Source organism: Calidris pugnax, unplaced genomic scaffold, assembly GCF_001431845.1.
Source record: "Calidris pugnax isolate Ruff unplaced genomic scaffold, ASM143184v1 scaffold196, whole genome shotgun sequence".
NCBI classification, from domain to species: Eukaryota; Metazoa; Chordata; class Aves; order Charadriiformes; family Scolopacidae; genus Calidris; species Calidris pugnax.
Window position 1 is genome coordinate 4951878 of NW_015091042.1, and position 6508 is coordinate 4958385.

The 6508-nt window shown below is 50.0% G+C and overlaps 1 long non-coding RNA gene across 1 annotated transcript; it reads left to right on the forward strand.

Moving 5' to 3' along the window:
* On the forward strand, positions 1 to 2584 carry LOC106896378. The gene is made up of 2 exons (XR_001413620.1): positions 1 to 584; positions 2021 to 2584. It is a non-coding gene; the product is annotated as an uncharacterized LOC106896378 (long non-coding RNA).
* Positions 2585 to 6508: the final 3924 nt, after the last annotated feature.

The following is a 6508-nucleotide window of genomic DNA, read 5'->3' on the forward strand; positions in this document are numbered from 1 at the left end:
AGCACAAGGTTATCCCCAGTGTCCCAGAGCCCAGGACTTTGACAGTCAGCCCTAGTCTGCCAGGAGATCCACCTGCTCTTTTTGAGCCCAAATCTGGCAATCAGCTCGACACTGCCTGTGTCATCAGGACGTGACAGGCAGACTCTGGTGCTGCCAAGGCTGGGGCTGGGGCTTCACTTTGCTTTGTGCATCTCTGCATGTGAGACACGTCAGCTGAAGTCTGGTGGGCTCTTAAGATGAGCAGAGTCTCTCATCTGACTGCCCACCATCTCAGGCCCTCGACTTTCCAGGGCTGGGTTCAGCTGTGTCCCTTTCTCTCCCTCCTCCCCACACCCCTCAATCCCTGCCCCACTTCCCGTGCATGAATCCCTGCCTCAGAGCTGGGGTTAAAGTCCATCACCCCACCCTGGCAGAGCATCTCACGCATCTCACATGCTCTGAAGCACTCTCCTTCCACCCCCCCCAGGAGACCCTACCAAACCGTCTGGATTTAGGAGCGTCAAAGCCCCCACCACAAAGGTGGCCTCATCCATCGGGAATGCCCAGAAGCTGCCCATGTGTGAGAAGTGTGGATCTGGCATTGTGTAAGTAAGCCTGTCCCCAGGGGTTGCAGGCTGTGGCCGAGCATCCCATGCCCGTGTGAGGTGCTGAGGCACTGCCACCCAAAACCCTTCACCCACCCACACCCAGGCTCAAGGCACCTTCATTCTCACCAGCTTTGGTAGCGCTGACTTTGCAGTTCCCTGCAGTGAGGCAGGAGTTGGGTGTCCCTCCAGAGACCAGTCTAAATGGAAACCAAAGCAAGTCCCTGTGATACAAACCTGGAGACAGACAGTTGTTGGTGCAGCGTTTTGCTTCCTACCTCAAATCTTTCCAACACCCAGAAACCAAATGACCTTTCCATTCAGGGCCTGCATATTTAAGGCTTTTCATGGCTTGGTGGTCTCCCAGCAATGGAGCAGGGACTTGTCCTGGTGGTCAGAGGCAATGTGGGCAGGGAGAGCTGCGTTCTGCTGTAGGACCACACACCTCCACTGTGTCTAGGCAGACATAATTTATGTTGTCTTTATGTATGTATGTCCAAACTACAGCACAGTAGAGCTGTTGACCATAAGTGTGACGGCACGTGGACCCAACCCATGTCTTTGCCTCATCATTCAGTTGCTTGACCACAGAGTCTTCTACCCTCATTTTGTCCTTAGTGTTCAAGTCCTTACAATCTCCTTAGCTTGACAGTTGACTCCAGGGCCCACCAGCATCATCATGAAAGAATTCAGATTTCGCTCGTGCTGCCCACCACAAGGTATCAGATGGTTGCTGAGACCCCCTACACCATCATTGTATGGTCCTGGCCTGGCAGAGTCATTACAGAGGCAACCCATCCCCTGTAAAATATGAAACAGAGACAAACCCTACAATTATTCTACCAGCTGGGCAGAGCTGGAGAGAAAGCACAAGGCTACAAATAGCACTAAAACCTAATGAATTTCGGAAAATATAGATGGCTGCTGGAACAAAATTATACTCCTGGCTCATTGTTGTGTTGCTGCCAGTGGGAGTTAACAAGTTGCTACGGAGTTTTCCCCATCATCTGCTGGGTTAAGCTGTGAAATTTTCCAGTAAGAGCTGGCCCACATTTGGCTGGATCCGTTCACTGCAGATCTGGATTTTGCTCCCCCAGATGGTCAAGCTGGTGCTTTCCTGCCATTTGATCCTGGGCATGTGACAGCCATCTGCTAAAGATGCCATCACAGGTGACAGGAGTGTCCCTGTGAAACTTAAAGCAGGCCAGTGCTAGGAAACACCTTCCAGAGGTGGGCTCCCATGCCAGCATGAGTTGAGTTCTATAAGCGCTGGTGACATCTCCCTGAGCAGAGGTAGAGCCTCTACGTTGACTTGTAGGAGCAGGAGAAGGTTGTCCACCTTCAGCCCTGGTGTGGGTCTGGGCTGGGGTGGCTGGGGAGGAGGGAGGCAGTGGTGGGTACGTGGTGCTGAGGGGTTTGCGGGTTCCTTTCCCCAGAGGGGTGTTTGTGAAGCTCCGGGACAAGCAGCGTCACCCCGAGTGCTACGTGTGCAGCGACTGCGGCACCAACCTCAAGCAGAAAGGACACTTCTTCGTGGAAGACCAGATCTACTGCGAGAAGCACGCGCGGGAGCGGGTCGTCCCCCCGGAGGGCTACGAGGTGGTCACCGTCTTCCCCAAGTAACGCGCGCTGCTCACACAAGGCCGGCGGGGATGGCTTCTCCGCTGCTGCTTTTCCTTGGAAAGCATCATCCCTGCTCCCCAAAATACCATTTGCAATAAGGAATGCTAGGCATGGCTTTGGGTTTCCTCGCCGTTATTAATCCTCCGTCTGTTCACATGAGATGTCACTAATTGTTCAACATTCTTTTTGTCTCCTCTTTCACTGTTTGGGTTTGGTTTTGTTTTTTTTTTTTTCATACACAGAATTATATTTTTTTTCCCTCCTTCGCGCCCAATCGCACAGTAAAATCAAGAGGCCAAAGCCAGAGATTACAATTCTGTCTCCCGGTTATTTTGCCTTCTGTTTGCATCCAATAAACGGGGTGAATCCACGAGGGAGAAGTGTCTGCTTTCTCTGGGGTTCCCAGGGCAGCAGGAGAGGTGGTGCCCAGTGCGGGGCCGTGTTTCATAGAATCACAGAATTATCTAGGTTGGAAGGGACCTTTAAGATCTTCTCGTCCAACCATCAACCTGACTCCAATATAAAAAACCCATCACTAAACCATGTCACTAAGCACTATGTCAACCCATCTTTTCAGTATAAAAAGACCATCACTTTCCATTACCACATCCCCCATGTGTCCCTTCTGGTCCCCAACGCTCACAAACGTACCTCACCATGAGAGGACCACATCACTGCTTTCCATTACCACAGCCCCCAGGTGTCCCTTCTGGTCCCCAACGCTCACAAACTGAGCTCTGTGGAAACACATCACCTTGAGGCTTGCTAGAAACCAGAGTCCTGGAGCAAAGAGGGGAAGGTTTTGGTGGCCACAGTCCCTGTTCCACCTGTCCCTGTCCATTCCATGCCAACTTCTCTCCCCCAGCACTGTAGGCTGGTGAGGATGAGTCTCACCACCACACACCTCCTTGTTCCAGCCCAGGGCAGAGTCCATGGCCATGGGATCCCATCTCCAAATGAGATGCTGACTGTTCTCTTGGTATAAAAATAAATGGTTTCTAAGACGTAGTGTCATCTTTGCTTTAAAACAAATTGCCAGAGGTTGAAAAGAGAAGGATTTGTAGCTGCACACAGGACCTCTCTGGCAGGCACGGGGCACCTCCACCCCTGGGAGCATCTGCAACAGCCACAGGTAAGAACCCAACCAAAACACAACCCAAAACCCAGTCTTCATCTGACACCAGGATTAAAAGCCTCTCAGATCAACTGTACAGCTTTTTGTGCAGTCGGGGAAGGGATTGATTCTCCAGCCCAGCTAAATTTAGCTCATCCCCTCAGGTTCCTTCTATGGGCAGCAACAAACCAGCCAGGATGGCAGAGCTCGACCAGCAGCTCCTCATCTGGCTCATCCCTGGGAAGAGCCTGGCTTTCTTCACACCTGTACAAACCCTGGATAACAACACAAATTTATTTCAAGGTGATAGTGGGGTTTTTTTGGCCTGCTGGGGTGAGATCTCCCCTCACTGCTGCTAATGGGGGTTAATTCTCTCCCTTTTCCCCAGGGAAAGGCTCTCTGTGCTGCAGCACTGGCCCCAACAAAAAGCCAGTGCAGGGGAGGAGAGCACAGACCCGAGGGCTGCAGGAGGAAACCTGCAGGAGGAAACCTGCAGGAGGAAACCTGCAGGAGGAAACCTGCAGGAGGAAACCTGCAGGAGGAAACCTGCAGGAGGAAACCTGCAGGAGGAAACCTGCAGGAGGAAACCTGCAGGAGGAAACCTGCAGGAGGAAACCTGCAGGAGGAAACCTGCAGGAGGAAACCTGCAGGAGGAAACCTGCAGGAGGAAACCTGCAGGAGGAAACCTGCAGGAGGAAACCTGCAGGAGGAAACCTGCAGGAGGAAACCTGCAGGAGGAAACCTGCAGGAGGAAACCTGCAGGAGGAAACCTGCAGGAGGAAACCTGCAGGAGGAAACCTGCAGGAGGAAACCTGCAGGAGGAAACCTCCTTGCCTGCCTCAAATCAGGGCTCAGGTCCCATCATGGGACCACACACTCCCTCCTGACCTGCTTTCTCAGCTCCTGGCCACCCGCTTGCCTGGCAGAGAGAAAATGCTGGCCCCTGGGGCCATCTGATGTGGTGCACCCCAACGCGGTGCATCACAAGGCCACCAGACTTTTCCATAATCTACAAACATCCATCAGCAAACGATGGCCGGTTCCAGGGGTTGCTCTGGGGGCAGGAGGAAGAGGCTGGTCCGTGCCTGGCCTTTCCCCCTGCCCTCCCCACCCCAGCCCTGCTTTGTCCATCACCCCGTGGTGCTTTATGGCCCCACTGAGTTCCTGCAGCAAAGGCTGGTGGCAGCCCTGCTGGGAAAACACCGATTGTGCGGGGTTTGACGCAGGAGTCGGGGACTACAGAAGGTTTGTGGGGTGGCCTTGGAGGCGGAGGTTTCTATGGCAGATACCAGAGCTGATCCAATTTATTGCTATGGGAACAGGCCAGCCAAGGCCACTCACATTCATCACCCAGGGAGGACTTCGATCACTCTCTGCTGTAGCTCACTGAAAAATACAAAAAAGGAATGTATTCATTTTTTTTATGATGCAGGGCAAAATATTTGGCAACTACAGTCGCTGGAGTCTGGCTTTCCAAATTCCTCTGGAATTTAGCAGTCGGGATTTAGAGTTTGTCAACGATAACAAAATAGGTTAAACAGGGTCAGAACTGTAACCACACTGAGCTGCCTGCTCCACAAGTGAACAATAACCTAAGATAATAGGTAAAAAGTTGCCAGCTGAAGAGTGTCCAGCAGTTTGTGAGTGGGGGACTGTCCCCCATGAGTGTGCAGCGTGGCACAAAGCAGTCTGTCACTTTAAAAACACAGCTTCCTTGGCTGGCAGCGACTCAACACGAGATAAAGCAGATAGAAAAGGGTTAAAAACAAAAAAACAGCATCAAGACAGACCTCTCATTGTCTCCTCTTCACACCCTGCACCATCGCCACCAGCCTCCCCCAGCCTAACAGCAGGGAGCAGGGTGGCCAGTTGCTCCATCTCGCACATTTACACTTAACACCACGAGCTCAGATTGTGGTCAAGGTGGGGTCGTGGCAGCTCAAACATCATTTTTCCTGGGCAAATATGTAAAAATACCCAAATGGCGGCAGTGCAGAGCACGTCTGAGTTCTGGAGAAATGCATTAAGTAGATTCTAACATGTGAGATAAGTTTACCACACATTTTTCTTGTCATCACCTGTAAAAACCATCAGCAGCCTCTCCCCAGGCTCCCCATAAGCTGTTGGGCAGATTTAGCAAAAAAAAAAGAAAAGAGTAAAATGAAACCTGCCAGGAGACACACAGTAGCAAACAATTATTCCATTTAGATACATCATATACTGTTAAATTTTGTAGTAGGCCCTCACTAGCATAAAACAATGTGTAAAGGACACTTTTGCTGAGCTCCTTTGCTAGTGACTCACATGGGGAGACAGCACATGTTGGACTTTGCACCACTCAGGCTAATAAGTAACTGAGCAGAAAACTTCGAAGCTTTTTGTCTTCAGTAATTAGAAGCAAGACAGGGCTTTCAACAGGCAAAGGTCACAGCCAGCCTACTCATTAACGTAACAGATTTATTTGTTCCCTTATAGATAAGGATATCCCTTACAAGGATAAACAGCCCTCACTAATATAAAATAACTTTCTCTATATCAGGCCAACAGATTACTCTCTGGAGAGTAAGAATGACCATAAACTAACTGGAAACTAGTTTCTGAGGTCTGATGGAATAAAATGAAATCCTACCTGCTCTCTGTTGCTTATGTCTTGGCATAACTGGCTCAACTGCAACTGTGACAGCTCTGGCTGCAATTCCACAACTGCAACTTTCAGTTACACCCAGATGATATATTCACAAACCAGAATTGGAAATGTAAAAGCTACCAAGACAAAAACCATTCCTTACGCTTTCAGTTACACCCAGATATATTCACAAACCAGAATTGGAAATTTAAAAGCTACCAAGACAAAAACCATTCCTTACAGCAGTAAGGAATACACAGTATCCTTTCACCTCTCTTTTCTGCCCCGCTGTAGTCTCAAACTCTCCCTTTCCCAGGGTGTGCTCCTGGGAAGCACAGACATCTGCACCAGAAAAAAAGAATAAAATAGTTTTTTTTTGACTCATTGCAGCTGCCTGGTTTATCTTGTGGCCTTTTTCTGACTCACTGAAGCTGCCTGGTTTATCTTGTGGCCTTTTTCCAATGTTTTGAGGGGTTGTGTTGTTGGGTTTAATTGCATTTTTTTTCCCCAGATGTGTGAAATATGCTAAATAAGTACAGAAAGAGTGAATTAACAGACACA